Genomic DNA, 16,690 nt, shown 5'->3' on the forward strand with positions numbered 1-16,690 from the left:
TGTAGAAAGTAATTTGATTTTTTAATACAATTTCACGCGATTTTAACACGTGAGGAACTGGGTCACATCACGATATTTATTCAAAGTCGAAAGGTAATACAACGAATTAAAAATGTATTATGTTTGTAATTCGGCTGATTTTTTATTAACGAACAATTTTAAATACCTTCTATATTTCAAAATGTTTGTAACAACTTTTTTTATCGAACAGCCGAGCTTCGTTGGTATATTTGACATTATTAAATTACTGTTGAGTACCCATATTGCGTAATCGAACCATCGGTAGTTGTACTAGCGCTCGTAACAACCACTAAACACGCTCATTTTTATCGTTCGTTTTTCTTGTTGAATATCAGGTAGACTGCAGACAGTTATGCAAATTTGTGTTATCCACTTTGATCATTGAGAGACTTGAAAGTAATAGCTTCTCTGCAATACTAATCATTTTAACGTTTTAAGAACACCGCGAAAGAAATTGTAGTTCTATGAATGCTTTAAACTCATTATTTTTTGTAATATTTTTATAAATTTTTATTTTAAATTTATTTTTATACAGATCTGCCACATTTCTACACTGCAGTGGCTATTGCTTAACACTAAGTTTAAAACTGACTATTCTAAATTACTTCATAAAAATAAAAAGAATACATCTATATACATTTATTAGTATTTTTTTTATAATATATTACCGAGAGAAATGCTGAATAAATCCTCATGGATGCATCTGTACGATCTCAATAAATTAAAAATGTTAGAACCTGCCATTATGATTGAATACAAATTACAACTCGAGACAAGAGAACAGAAAAAATAATCGAATTTTCTGAACTCCGAATCCGTTTTGTTTTCACAATTAAATAAATTTGTTTGAGAGAATCGTTTTTCAATTTATCATTTTCTTCAGACGAAAAGAGGACACTATAAACAATAACTCGAAACAGGAGAGCGGAAAAAATAAATTTTGTTTCTTCAGTGAAATAAAATTGTCTGAAAGAATAATTTTTCAATTTGTCATCTTTTCGCAGAGGAAAAAGAGGACTGACAACGAACGGCAACTCGAAACAAGTAGAAAAAATATCGTCGGTGACTGTGCTCGTTTGAAACAATCGAGGTTGCGCCTATACGAAGTTGAGCGCACACACGCTTCCTCTCGCGTTGAAGCTTATGAGTGTAGATTGTACAATGTAGAGGCAATGGCGGCCGGCAAGAATGAGCGTGCATGGCGGCCATTAGTGCCGCGCTCGGTAATTACGGAGTTCCGATTGCAACTTGTGCTGACGGTGGTTGCAGTAACTTTTTCTTTACCGTCTACAGTCACACAGCCGGACAGGACACACACACAGAATATTTTTTTATTTATTCCCCGCGAGATCAGAATCCGCAGACCTCGTACATTTGTTAGAACGTCGAGGACGACTTCAAAGAGCCTAACGATACTCAGTTTTCGTCCTGTTGTGTTTCTCTTTCTTTCCCGTTCGACATTATATGCAACGGGGAGAGTACATTTGCTTCTGAATTCAATTTGCGAACGAACGGGAACAAAATGCCGTTTGTTAATGCTTCAAAACCAGATTTTCGTTTCTCCTGCTGTGGACGACGTCGAAAAACAAACATTCGGAACGATATTACCATTCTATCCGTCTATTACAGACAGTCCCGAAGTTCTGTCAGTAGCAATTTTTAATTCAATAATTCTTAAACTATTTAACACGAGCTGTACCACGACTAAATGACCGTTTACACATTCTTCTAATTATTAAAATTACGAAGATGCTTCCACTCGAAATTATTAAATAAATTCATTCAAGCTCATATCATCTAGAGCGATTCGTATGAAGCATCCCTCGATTTGGTAGAGGTCGATGTAAAAAAGCTGTTGTAAAATTAAGTTCAAGGTCAGAAGGTCAACCATTTTTTTTCATTGCATCTTACCATACTCATCGCAAGGATAAAAAGTGGAGAAGGAACCATCGGTCAAAACACAACCGTTCTCTTACGAAATCGTGACAAAGTTTTGACCTTGAGATCCAAGGTCAAAGTTAATTTCGCGGTACCTTTCTTACATCAATTTCTATCAAACCGAGGGTATAAAATCTCGCTATGATAATCGCGACATATAATTTCTATACATCCTGGACAAATTAATATAGATTAAATCCAGTGCTACAGGGTGTTCCAAAAATGTTGTATTTCCTTGAAAGGGGTGGTATCTGAGGTGATTTGAAGTAACATGTTCGCGGCTTTGATTTCGTTAATAACTCGAAAACAAAGCCGCGGAGAACATTTTCGCGAAGGAAACAGTTATTCAACATGATCTCTGGAATCGTCTCTTTCGAGGAGGTACCACATTTTTGAGACACCCTATGTATGTAAGGAACTGGTCCATCATTCGCACACCTGAGTTTCTACGTTTGATGCCAAATGAGGTTCTACTGCAGGCCTGGGCAACTGGTGGCTCGCGGGCCACAAGTCCTCCTACTCCTGAGACCCCCCACCATGCTCCTATGGATTGTGAGAGGAGAGGGTGGGCGGTTAGGAACCTATATAGGGGGTTGTCTGCAGGAGAGATAAAAACACAGTAGGGTAACATAAAATGGCCAGTGGTGGGGGAACATGGACACTGGTGGTGGGGGTCGTGACGCGACGGCGGAGAAGAAGTTGGCCTATTCTACTGTGTTCCAAACAATCCTCGTTCGCAGAGCGTTAACAATGCGATCGTTCACTGCAATTTCAACCCCTAAAAGACTTGCTTGTCTATTTGCATACAGATCCACAATCTGGGAACAATGTTCCAGTCATCTCTCGATTGTTCCTGTTGTTCGGTTGCGCTATGAGCGATGTCCGGTTTGCGGAGCGGTTCGAATACACGCATTGTGCAACAAATACGCGCGTATTCACAGCCAATGTATTTTGCAGGTTAATCCTAGGAACTTTATCCAGTTTCAGCGCAATAACCGTTCGCATTGTTCGATCGCGGCCGTGGTGTATTCACTGCCATGGTCCCTCGTAATTCAATGAGAACTGTTCGCGAACTGTAGCTACAACTATTAACGTTGTTGCCCGACTGCCCGTCGAATATTTACTATACTTGAGGAATTACGGCAGTATGTAATCATCACTTTGTCGGCGGAGGCGCGTTCGCCACGACGACCGAAACTTGTAAGCAAGGATCATAGTTATTAACTCCATCGCATCGAATTCCGGACTGCATGACCGGGTGACTGTGATCAACCGCACGCGATAGTTACCGCATAACTTCGCCTAGGTCGTTGTAACTGCTCCAGCTGAGAACTTGTTGTTGCACAGCACTTCGCTGCCTTCGCCGGCAATTATGACGCTGACACAATTTTGCGTTTACCGTGCGAAGAAATTGAACGTCGCTCTTCCTACCGGGAGTTATGTTCCTTCGAAGAAATTAACCCCACAAGTTTTCGAGATATACAGTGGCGGACGAAAGTTTAGATACCAAAATGTTATTTTAAAGCAGCTATGCCATGAATATCTACATAAAATTGTGGAAGCGAGAAAGCTACGACAGGGGATAGAAAGTTGATAGTTTATTTGATACAGTGAAAACAGTGTTTACTCTATATATGTCCCAAATGCCTAGCCGATAAAAGTCCCAGAACTATCCTTACTGCCACGGGATATACCCCATGAAGGGATGTGAACCGAGGCTTGTAAGAGTATCACTGTCCTAAAATAGTATCTCCTGACCGATATATGTCGCTGGCTAGACCCGTGTTTTGGACATAAATCGAGTAAACACTGTAAAGAAACTGGACGAAAGTAAGCTTAATTCTACGTTTTCCTGATTACAATTTTGATTTCTAAAGATTTTGTTAGTTTCACAGTTTCGTTCGATATAAGACGATGGCCCGGGACCGCCTTTCGCCGTATTTCAGATGGGGCTAAGCGGTTTTACTTTAATGTCGAGTAAGCAGCGATACCTTTCGATGGAAAATGATAGAATATACCGTCTCGTTCTGGCACGGTATCCGCCGGAGAATTTCAAAGGATGAAGGGGGGTAGCGATTTTCTTATTACGAAGGAGCCATCGTCGTCTTACAACGACGAGCAAAAGTGGAAACACACTTCGCTAGTTTTACATAAAACGTGATAATACAACTTATTTTTCAATTCAGTGATAAAGCTTAAGTAATAATAATTACAAAGTGAATAGGATAAACAAAACACAGCAGTTTATTTTCGTTAATATTAACAATATACGCAATATTTATCGAAAATAGGGATTGAAAACAATTTTTACAGTTTTGCACTTTAATTGTGCTCGTCGAAATAAAGCTTTGAATTAATATTTTGTCCATTTTCCTTTACTTTTTTATACTGCTTCTAGCCTGCATGGCATACCTAATCGTCTTTTTCCACAATGCACGATCACCTGAAGGTGGATTGTCATATTTTTCTAGCCTTCTCTTCACAATCGACCACAAATTTTCGATTTGGTTCATATCTGGACTTTCTGCTGACCACTTCATCACAGAAAACTTTTGATTCCCTATCCAGGTTCGTACTATCTTTGCAGTATGCTTAGGATCCCCGTCTTGTTGAAATACTATTTCATCTTCAGCAAATTCAATAGAATTAACAACAGAAGGTAAATTATTTTGCAAAATATTTAAATGATGCTCTTTGCTCATGATACCTTCTATCCGAGCTAAGGGACCAACACCCTTATGGGTAAAACAACCCCAACACATAATTGAGCCGCCTCCGAACTTCATAGTTTGTTTCATGCTACTTGCTTGATTTTCGGATGAAGTCCAGTACCAAGACCTTCCATCAGATTCAAATCTATTAATTTTTGTTTCGTCAGACCATATAACTCTTTTCCAATCTTCTGTTGTCCACTCTTTGTATGTGTGAGCAAAATTTTTTCGTAGTTTAATATTTTTGTCTGAAAGAGCTGGTTTGCGTTTCTTTTCTTTCGCTTTTAACACGATTCTCTTTATGGAGCGGCGAATGGTCCATTCACTTGCATTTACTCCAACGTCTTAAGCCGCGACTTTTGGAGATTTATGACTTTCAAACCGAAGACGATGTGCAATTTCACGTGCAGCTTTGTCAGAAACAAGTTGCGGTCTACCGTTTCTTGAAGAAGTTGGCACACTACCATGTTTTCTTTATTCTTGCAACCATCGTATGACTTACACCACATTTAACTGCAATTTGCCGTAGTGAAAATCTTCATCGCACAATGAAATGATACTGTTTCTTTTATCTGCACTAAGTGGTTTCATCTTGACTTACGCGTGTCAACTAACTTTCAAATAGGAGAAAACCAATGTAAACACCAGTCTAAATGTGTCTTACTACAGTTGGCTATCAATGTTTGTCGACAATTTGATTTCCCTAGCATTTGTGTACTATCTTAACCGTTTCTGATGAAACGTGCAAAACTGTAAACATTGCTTCAAATTCTTATTTTTGTAAAATATTATATATTGTTAATATCATCTAACATAAATTGTTATGTTTCGTTTATCACATTCACCATATAATTATTATTACCTAAGCCTTATCATTCAATTGAAAAATAGGTTGTATTATCACGTTTTATGTGAAACTAATGAAGTGTGTTTACACTTTTGCTCATCACTGTATATCAAAGGAAGACTGTATCACTTTGTATAGTCTTCGTTGCTGTTTATTACACATTATAGCCTGTGTCCCCGGCACTAGGGACACTTCCCCTATTTTTGCCAGCTTTTATTACGTCACTTTAAAAACTGTAATGTGCTATCCCCCTCTCCCGGAGTGTAGGTCATGAATATTGCGGTGTCGGTCGAGGAGTTAGTCGTTCGCCGGTTGAATGCATAGTTCCGATCGCGCGGAATGAAGAAGCAGATGGCGACTGGAGAGCAGGGTGGCGACCGTCAACAAGTGTCTTGGCACGTTCGGTCGGTTTTTCACCGGCGAACTGTCTTCTTCGCGGAGCCCCTAAAGGCGTTTCGTTCTCACGCGATGCGACCAGGAAATTGCGGGAAGTGTCTCTGCCGCTGCCAAGTGGCCGAAAGTTTAACGTTACATAGCGGCCGTCGTTCGAATGAATCAGCAGCGACGCTTCTTTGCCCCGTAACCGTCGCCAACTTCCGTCCCCTAGTTCATTTTACGATCCTTTATAATCCGAATATGGCTCGTAAAACTGCGGTCTGTATCTCTCGTCCGGGCTGACGGAAAAATTCTTCGCAAGCTTCAATTTCTCTCCCCGGAGCAGTTTCCTCTCCGCAAGATCCTTCCTGATCGGCGTGGCCGTCCGCGTTTTGTAATAGAATTTCCGTTCTGACTCCCTCGCGTCAGCGTAACGAATTCGTTACAATAAATGTCTTGTTTCGGAAATTTTCGGAAATTTATGACTGCTCCGCTAATTACTACATTGCGGATCTTCGTTCATTTATGACGAAAGTGTATAGGAGAAACACAAAACAGCATAAATATTAGACAAATATTAAAATATTATTTTCAATCATTTCTGTTTTCCTCCAGTCTGTTGCAAATGAGATACACAATTTTTAGTTTGCAAAAACCGCAGTCATTGGATTCCTCAATCGGGAATAATAATAAATAATATTAATAATATGTTATTATTCTTATAATAATTCACGTTTTCGTCAGTGAACATTAGACAGCGGATCTTTATGCGAAATAGTAATTTTTCTACTCGAATTACAACAATCCGGGGTGAAATAAAAAAATGTTCTACCTGAATTGCAACAAACTGAGGTGAAATAAAAATTTATCTTCTTTTTTAATGAATTTAATAGGTTGAAAATAATATAACAGTAGTATCAAATTTCTCCAATCTTTTCCTATTTTAAATGACACCTGCTCGTTTTTTTCATAAATGCATAAAATCCGCTGTATAGTGATCGTTCAACCTCACCGGAGAAAGTTTCGTAAATTTCAATCGAAAGGGTTAAACAAGTCACGGGGCGAGAAACTAGCCAAGCGTAACGACACCACTCCCTGTCTTTCATTCTGAAGGTGGTCTCGTTGCATTTTCTTGTTGATTTCGAAAGAGGTCGCTGTCGGAGTCCTTACGAGACAAAATGATCCTTCCTCGTGACACCGTGGCCACGCGATTGGAAACTTAATTGGAAGCAATGACCTGGAACCGGAACGCCAACGGAAAATTGACAACGGAAAGCACTGGTACAGATGCTGTGTTTCGTTCAATTTCCTCGCAAAATGAAAATTCATGCGACATGCAAACCTCGTACTATGGAAAATACTTTTGGTATTTTTAGGTAGGGGTCACCGGGTATGGTTGTTGCGCGAGTGGTTTGTCACTAACGCTATAGTAGTAACTTCGAAACAGAGTGGCCAGATCAGAGGAATTGAGGGGGAAAAGTTACCCCCCCCCCCCAACTCTTTCACTCTGCTCGTACCGGATTAGCCACGTGACGAAACTTGTCACATGACCGGGCCGTAGCGAAAGCGTGGGGAAATAGCATGATAGAAGGGAAAATAGAGTGGGGAGACAAGTCATAATCTGGCGATCCTGCCTCCAGTGTTGCCAGAGAGAGGAAATTGAGGGGAATACAATTACCCCCTCTCTGCCACTACCGGGTCAGTCACGACGCAGACGCAATGCGCATTGGGTGCGCGCATCACGTCACGTGACCGGTCTGTGGCGGTAGCGTGGGGATGATAGCTACAGAAAATGGGGAAACAGCGTCGTAGAGGGGGAAGGGTAGAGTGGGTTAATCTGGCAACTCTGCTCCGTAACTGTCGCATCGTCGGATCTTCCGAGCGACAGTTAAAATAGGTCTCTAAAAAATAAGTCTCATGTGCTCTCATGAAGTTTCTCTACACGCCCAGTAAATGCAGAAGAGGAGAAATGAAGAGAAATGATAGACAATTACAGGACTATGAACTATTAAAATTTTCATTTTGTCATCTTTCGTGAACTGTCCAATAGAAATCATAGGAAGATGATTGTCGGTACAAAATGTTCTTTCCGTACGTCAACTTTACCAGACCCTAATTCTTTCTATTTTCAATCAACATGTTCCAGTATTCGTCATTTACGGAATCGTATCGTATCGTATCGTCAGTGACAAAATTCATATCTCCAATTTTAAGTAAACCTGTGCGAAGCCTACACATTTATTTCCGTGGAATTATTAACAAATACAGTGTGTCCCACGAGCTCTGTCCACTTGAATATCTTGGTTATTTCATACAATACGAGAAAATGTTACTTACAGAAGTTGTAGGGTTTAAGAATCTACATAATATGGTGTAAATGATATTCTTGCAAGTGGAGGCGCAGAGAAGATATAGAGGTCACCTTTGTTTTTTTTTAAATGGAATTTACAATTTTTTATGCTTTTATGTAAGTAACAGTTTCCCGTATTGTTTGAAATAACCAAGATATTCAAATGGACAGAGCTCGTGGGACACACTGTATAACTGGTAACGTAAACTCGAAAATATTAATCCAGCAACACTAGAAAACAGTTCCACCCCCGTTCCGCCATTACAGCAATTCACCTTGCCACTCGTTCAGCCCAACTAAAAAGGTGTTACAAGAAAACTTTCGTAAATTGGTGCTCCAGATAATGTCTCCCCAAGACGCAAACACTAATCTGCAAGCACCATACAATCGAAAATCTCATTTCGCGGAGTGGCGGTTCCCATTCTTATCGTTCGCTCTGAAAATCGACTCTTAAGGGAACTTCGTCGACGAAGTAAAGCGAGGTTCCATAACTTCGCCAAAGTATTCTTGGACGGTTGTCTATTAACCTGCCACAATATCCTTTTGGGATCCACTCTGTGCATACCACGGAGTATGGGGACACCATTGACCGGATATCGAACGGCAAACAACTGAAACGTACGGTTTTACACCTGCTGTTCAAGTAAATCTTCCTTAACCCTCCGTATGCTGTGCGGGAGTCATTCTCGTGACCCGTAGCGGGGTGGGGATAAGCTCTAATGACCGTCAATATTTTTATTCCGATATAAGACGACGCTTTTCGTTCCTAAATAAGAAAATCGCTACCCCATCTTCTTCGTCCGAAATACGGCGAAAGCCGGTCCCGAGGCATCGTCTTATATCGGAATACAACAATAGTAGTGAAATATCGGTCAGAAATGAAACTCGCAGGAGTCCGAGGTTTAACACTTTGATTGCCAAACTAGAAACCACAAAAATTCCATAAAATCAAAGTAAGTTACTTAATGAAATAAAAATTGAAAAAAATGAAATATATGATATCGAGTAGTCCTCCAACTTTCTTCTATTTTACAGATCCTAATCGAATTTGTTACAATGAATATATCAGCGTAAAAATTCATATTAAAACCTCGACAAATAATTCCGTCACCCTCATAAGGGTGACATGGCAGTCAACGTGTTAAACAAGTACAGTGTTTACTCTATATATGTCCAAAAACCGGGTCTGGCCATGGACATATATCGTGCAGGAGATAATATTCTTTAATCCACGCGACCTTATACTCCTCGGCGACCGAGGTCTCTCTTCTTGGCCCCTTCTTGACTTTTATCGGCTAGGCATTCGAGACATATATAGAGTAAACACTGTAAACGGAAAGTCCGGTGGTATAGTTGATTCGATCCTGATCTCGACTGCCCGTGTATCCTGGACCATGGAAACTGTGCCGGCGTCGGTCGGCAGCATAACGACCGGCCTTGACTATTATATTACTCTCTTACCTTCGGAATGGCGCGGAAGCGATCGCGGCTTCCGTTCAGAACGGCGAAGTCTTAACTGCAGATTAAACCAGGTACAACCATTGTGAAGAGTCGGGCTCGAAGAGCCGTCATGCGCTACATATCTAGAGACACACGTTTGTAGGCCGTTTACCACTAGTCTCCCCCCACCCCCTTTTCACCACATCACTCGTCTTCGTTGTCGCCTAAACGGCCTCGTCTTCACCTCTTGTCTCTGCTCTCTCGCTTCGTAGGAGGTAGGTTTAGAGAACTGCTACAGAAGAAACTCGCAGTAGCAGTTTAGTAATTGAACTAGGCGAAGAATTTGTTAAACCGACGACGACTTGATTAGTAATTGACAGCAATTCGTTTCATTAAATTTCCTCCTCTCTGTAGTTTTTGGTCGCTTAGCTCCTCCGTGATCTATCGTGTTGTAGATCAACAATAAACGGCGCGCGCGCTCGCGCGCTTCTCTTAATTCAACTATTCAATAAAGATTTCTTCTTAATAGATTCGATTTTCTGCTTAAACTTCGAACAGTGGAGTAGAGAAAACAATAGGATCGCGTAACAGCGACGTTAAATACTCTTCTTATATACGATTCTGTGGGTATATGTGTGTGCTCGTTCCCTCGTAGAGATACTCTTATGTACATTTACATATATATATTTTTTTATATATTGTGTAATAGAGATTTCGTTATCTATGATCCTCTCGCATCTCGAGCTGTCCTTCCGATATGTCTGTCTGTTCCCTAGCGTTCGATCTCCCTCGTCCCAGTCACTGCGTCATCCTCTTCTTCTTTTTCGCTCGACGATCCAGCGACGATCGCGATCCGGAACCGTTGATCTTGGATCGCTCGCACCCTCTGCGAACGAAATTGCACGCGATAATGCGCGTCGCGTCCCGAGGAGCGCAAAAACGACCGCGCCACGTGACAACCGACCCGCTTCGGAATCGATACGCTTCGACACGCGCGCGTTTTTGCACGGTGAATACGTTTCCACGCTGCCCGGACACCCCGACGGAATTCTAATGCCGCGGAGATAGTGTGCAACACTTGATCCACCGGAAGCCCATTAATAGCTTGCAACCCTACAGTATTCTCTCCGTAACTGTCGTATCTCCTAACTGTCGTATCTTGCGTGACAATTATAGAAGAGGTGCTACATTCTTTGTAGTGGGCCGAACGTGGAGAAGGACCGAGGCTTGGCAAACATCAAAGCACTCGTGCCAGTTCAGCCATTTAAATTAAAAAAGAAAATTTCTTATTTTTGGTTTTACGGCACCGAAACTTTTGCCATTGTATTCGTCACGTTTTTCTGATTAAAATGAGACCAAACACGATATCACTCGTGCAACAAGCGATTCAACTCGCGGGCTTGACATTTACGGTAGAGGTACACGAATTCTTAACTTCGCTTGTTGCACAGGTAATTATGATCGTAACTATATCGTGTTTGGTGTCATTTGAATCGGAGAAACGAGACGGTAACAGATGGTAACAGTTTGATTGATGAAAAACCGAAAATATAAAAATTTAATTTTTTTATTTGGAGGTTTCACATTATGAGACGATATTGAAATACATCCGACCGCCTTTGGCGATGGCCCTAATTTCCACACTGGATGCACAAACGAAAATCCACTCAAAAAAGCCACAAAACAATTTTGATGAAGCTTTCAATGAATTTCTGAACATTCACGTAGCAAAGGAAGTGTGCAACGTACGAAACGTTTAATCCCGGAAACTGTTTCGAACTTACACTTCGAAATTGTAGTTTTTCGTTTTATTATCTAGGTCACATGCCTCTTCTCATGCAATTAGTGGCAGGCGTGTATTTGCAACGGTGATGGTTCTAAAATAGATGACAAAGTCCGATATCATTCAGGAATGCTAATGTTTTAGCAGAAGTTGTAGCTTGGAAACGCGTATTAATTATAAATTTTCCGGGGTACGAAAATGGACTGTAACTCGAGACATCTCGTCGCTCGACCGAATTAGTCGAACTGACAAATACTCCGGCTTCGGCAATGAATTCAGCTTCAAATTTTTCACTCGAAGTCCCGCAACGATCGTCGGAGAACTCTGCGAACGGTTTTACCATGCGAAATGCTTGCCTGTGCGTTAGCACAGTCGTCGCTTCGTTAGCGGTTTCGCGGTCTATAGGAATCCTAGCTGTGCGTAACAACTGCGGTGTGCATAAGAATTTTATCGAGTCGCGGGGATTGGCTGGGAGAGTTCGGTTGTGCTTCGCGTTTTATGATACCAGTTGGTGGACTTTAGCGGTTCCGTTATCCTTTTTCATCGATGCACGGCTCATTGAAAGGCTCACAAACCGTTACAGCGTTTACTCTATATATGTCAAAAATTCTTAGCCCATAAAAGTCCCAGAACTATCCCCACTGCCGCGGGTGCCTAAGGTGATGTGAATCAAAGAATAGTATTTCCTGGCCGATATATGCCCGTGGCAAGACCCGTGTTTTGGACATATATCGAGTAAACACTGTATACAGTTTTCTCTCGATATAAGACGACGATTTTTTTTCGCAACAAGAAAATGTCTATCCCCCCTCCTTTTTTGAGGTTGTCAGCAAAGGATTTATTGACTAGCATCGAAATTTATAATTAATGTTACTGAATTCATAATTATTTGTTGATCTTTTTCAGTCACTTTGATGAGTATCGTTCGACGGGTTTCCTATGTTAATTTTAAACTGATTCTATAAACTTTGTTGTCCTAGTTTAACTTGATTAGTGAGGTCTACATTAATCCACGGTTAAGTGTCACCACGTTTGAGAGCCAGCAGTGAAATTCTCGCGAAGTAGGGTAGCGTTTTATTTTGCATTGTAGCATTGTATTTATTCTGTTTCCTTATCCGCTGACGATAAGATAAGGCTCCGCCGAGCTCGAGGCAGTAAGTGGTAATAGAAAAGGGGGGGACGGATTGTGCACACTTAACCGTTGCGGGTGAATTTCGGTGACATTTAGCCGTGGGCTACCTGTGCTTTGAAAAAAGTTGTTCGTGTATCGCTGCGTACATATACATTGCAATTATTATGTCCGAAACGGGAAAACGATTTAACCTCTTAACGCAGAGTTTAAAAAAAAAACCTGCCAAAAAAAAATCAATTTTTGATATACTGCGCTTTTGTTCCATGGAAAAAGGCTATATTTTATTCTTGAACAAATACATAAGTGTTATAGCTTACAATCCCATGTAAATGATAGATATCAATAAAACGATTTTTTTTTCTTTGCTTTCACATTGTTATTTTCAATTCTCGATTATATTCGAGTGTGAAAAATTATAACAGCATAAAATACAACGCCGCTCGAATTATCTCGAGTGTGCACAATTTGGCCTGTTTAGAGCGCTCGAATTAACTCGAGCGTACAAGTTAAGGGGTTAATATCAATTGATGAGGTAATAAATGTTTTCGTTTTTCTCGGGGAAGTCGTTTTATGGGTACAGCGGACGAAGTATCCAGTCGCTAGAGCTCCGGAGGAGACGTCACGCGCGCAGCTCGAGTTCAAGAATTTTTCATGCCCGACATTGCCCGGAATACCGACATGGTCGTCACGAGATATTACGTCGGCGACGCGACGCAACGCGACCCGACCGTACACGGGGAGAGAACAAAAAGAAGAAGACCAGAGGGATGCCGACATTGACGAACTCTACGCTCCATTAGATGCAGCAGTTGATGACCTCTAACCAGGCCGGTGGAAAAAATAGAAATGAATATTTTTATTATTTCGAGTGACGCAAGATTTGGCAAATAAATTTTTTTCTGTAAACAGTTATTATTACATAGAGAAATACTTATTTCAAATACACATTTTCATATTTTCATCAATTTCTATTTCAACTAAAATGATTAAAGTAAAAGTTTTATCGATAATATAGTACACTCATTTCATTTTTCATTTTACACTCTTCTTTGTTTATAAATAACTGAAGATATTCCATAAAAGAAGTCTACACTTTTTACTGATTTACTTTATTTGTTTTAAACAGAGCACGTTTTTCGACATAATTCCCCATTTCCTATATTCGAATAAATAATAAATAAATAAATAATAATAAATAAATAAGTAATAAGTAAATAATAAATAGCAGATAGATAGAAATAGATTAAATAAATAATAAATAGAAATAAAGAAAGAATAATAAGATAATAATAATAGAGTAAAAGTAAATAGATAATAAATGATAAATAGTAAATAATAAATAGGCTTTAGTTATAGTTTAGTGTGATTAGTAAATAATATTTGCTCAAGATTAAAGCATTGAATGAAGCAGTATTTTCAAGTAGTATTTGCTTATGGAAATATCTTTCTGTTTCCAATATTTCATCTCAAAATATTTCAAATTTTCCCCAGCCTTGCCTTTAACGCAATAGCAGGAAAACTTTAAATACGCGAGGCAATTGTTAGCCTGGCTGAGATAAAGCGGATACTAGGATCTCGCGAAAAAAATTGGAGCCCTCGGCAAGTTTATCGGACCCGGCCTGATTAAAATATGATCGATATCAGTTTTCGATGTCCACGGTAATGATACTGCGTGTACCGAGTTTAATGGCACGTCCATTTCGAACTTTACATCATCCGGAAATCGATGCACTGCCTTGTGTCGCATTTTATCATTATCTTTGCCATCATTTTTTTCGCCTGTCTCTCAGACACAGTGAAAACTTTCACATTTAGTATTGTCTACCTCAGTATTCATATTATATTATCGATCCATTATTTTCCAATCAGCAGCGAAGTCGTGTACGGTAGACACCAGTATAACGTGATAAAAAAACTGTTCAAAAAATTATATTAGGTCGTTGCGTATGAAATGTACGATTTCATAATGCAAATGTTGCGAAGTGTTTTAATCAGGAAATATTGTTATAATATAATTTAATTACTATAGGAATTAACTATATTTTAAAATTCATTTATAATATGAAAAATTAACTATAGGTTAAATTTCATCTCAATAAAATTCGTTACTAATATAAAAATTAACTACATAATAATACTACAGAAATTAACTACATAATAATACTACGGAAATTAACTATGTTTCAAAATTTACCCTATTAAAATTCGTTTGGAATATGAAAAACTAATTATATTTAACATTTATCTCAAGCATCTCGTGTGCCCAGCGTTAGAAGAAGGGAGCCGCTAACACACTTATAAATCCTTATTCTTCACTAAAGCAACCGGTATCACGACGCACGAGGGAAGTTGCGCGAGCGCGTTTAGAGCCTCGGTTAAAATGAAATTTTTTGATGGGCCCGGGTGGACGGGGAAATGATGCGCAGAGTGATGCTCGTGTATGAACCTGCGACCGGATCATAAAGGGCATGGCAAATATATGAAAGTTCCGCGGAACTTTCCGGCCGTTTTATGAAAGGAGATTTCGACGTAACTCTGTTATTCATATGTCGCAGATAGATTGCTCGATTAACCCCTTGCCATGACGATTTACTCCGCGCTTGCAGTGATAAGAGAACTTGTTACTTAGAATTTCTTAGAAGAAGGAAGTTTATACTTATTGTGTGCCTATACATGTTCTCCAATAACTATACAGGGTGGGGCATTTAGAACAGGTCACCTGAATAACTCGTTTGCTTTTGGAGATAGAACAGTATTTATGAATTTTTTATAGGTGGAGGTGGCAAGGAGATATTTACGTTCTGACAGCGTGTTTCAGGACGAATACAATGACCTACTATGAAGATCATTCCAAGGTCACTGAAGGTCAACTGTAACAGTCCTCGAAAACGTTGAAACATTTTTTTCGTGAGTGAAACCACCATGGATTTAAAGATTGAAACTTTCTCTTTATAATGGAGCGGTATGGTTTTTTTATTTACAATTTCTTTTTTCTGATAGCGAGTTTCATTTCATCGTAAGTTTCAGATTTGTGACTTTTCATATGGAAAACGGTTGAATATTAATTCTCTTTATGATTCCACGAACAGTAAGACCAGATCCTTTCCAACAGTGCAACTTCAATAACTGCCGGCTTATAGGCGCGAGACTCATTTTCGGACCGAAATTTTTCACGCCAACGCCTAGAGGTCCGATCACTCGCAGTACCTTTCCCGAAAGCAATATTGACGTTTCATGCTGCTTCAACCGCACTATGTCCGAGTTTCAGCTGGTGAAATTAAAAAACTAGTATTTCCTTTCCATCCGTGCCAAATGAACAGACATTTGTTCTCAAATACCATAAAAATCAATCAAATTATGCACCCTCGTTCATGTATGAGACACGTATATCACGCGTGATAGAACCACATTGTCAGCTTACAAAATGGAATAGACCTACGACGGTTGGAAATTGTGAAACGCGTTTGATGTTCAATCAACGTTTGCGAGACAAGCTGCATTTCCAACAACCTCATATACAGGGTTTTTCCGAAATCGTAATACAAGCGACCAGATGACGATTCTACATGAATCGAGAGAAAGGGAAACATTTTACGGGGAAAAATGTTCGAAAATCCGTCGGGTTCGCGTGCTATAGTTAGAGTTTAACACTAGATTTACTCGTCAAAATTCGAAATATTTTAATTTACAATTATTGATATTGTAAAGATGGATTTCTAGAAATTTTATTCAATACATTTATTCCTTGGAACATATTATTCAAATATATAAAATCCGGTGAAAATCTGACTAAATAATATATTCTGGTTACTTTTATAAAATAATCAAAAATTGCCATTTTTTGTGCTCTGTAAACCTATTGTTAAAACGGATATGATTTTGATGCCGGTGTTGCGTCACAAACCTACACCGAAACCGATATCGCACCGAAACGCCTGAATTCAAAACCGAAATAAATACCGGCATTTTTCGGTTTCGTGGTAAATGCCATAAAATTCTCCTACCACCAGAAGTTAAGATTCATAGGATATGCAAACATTGCCTTATATGGTAATGTCGCTGGAGCGGCGATGTACAATTGCGTTTTAACCCG

General features: G+C 39.6%; 1 protein-coding gene across 7 annotated transcripts in view; it reads right to left on the minus strand.

The window, feature by feature from the left end:
* Unc-13 (unc-13) overlaps positions 1 to 16,690 on the minus strand; it is a 628,091-nt gene that overhangs the window by 301,680 nt on the left and 309,721 nt on the right. For 3 of the 7 annotated variants that reach the window (XM_076787592.1, XM_076787590.1, XM_076787591.1), the window contains exon 2: positions 9,704 to 10,568. The exons of the other annotated variants lie outside the window; for them this stretch is intronic. The gene's annotated coding sequence lies outside the window, so the exon portion shown is untranslated. The remainder of the gene's footprint in view (positions 1 to 9,703; positions 10,569 to 16,690) is intronic. 7 annotated transcript variants of the gene reach the window in all.

This window comes from Halictus rubicundus, chromosome 5 (genome assembly GCF_050948215.1).
Source record: "Halictus rubicundus isolate RS-2024b chromosome 5, iyHalRubi1_principal, whole genome shotgun sequence".
Taxonomy (NCBI): Eukaryota; Metazoa; Arthropoda; class Insecta; order Hymenoptera; family Halictidae; genus Halictus; species Halictus rubicundus.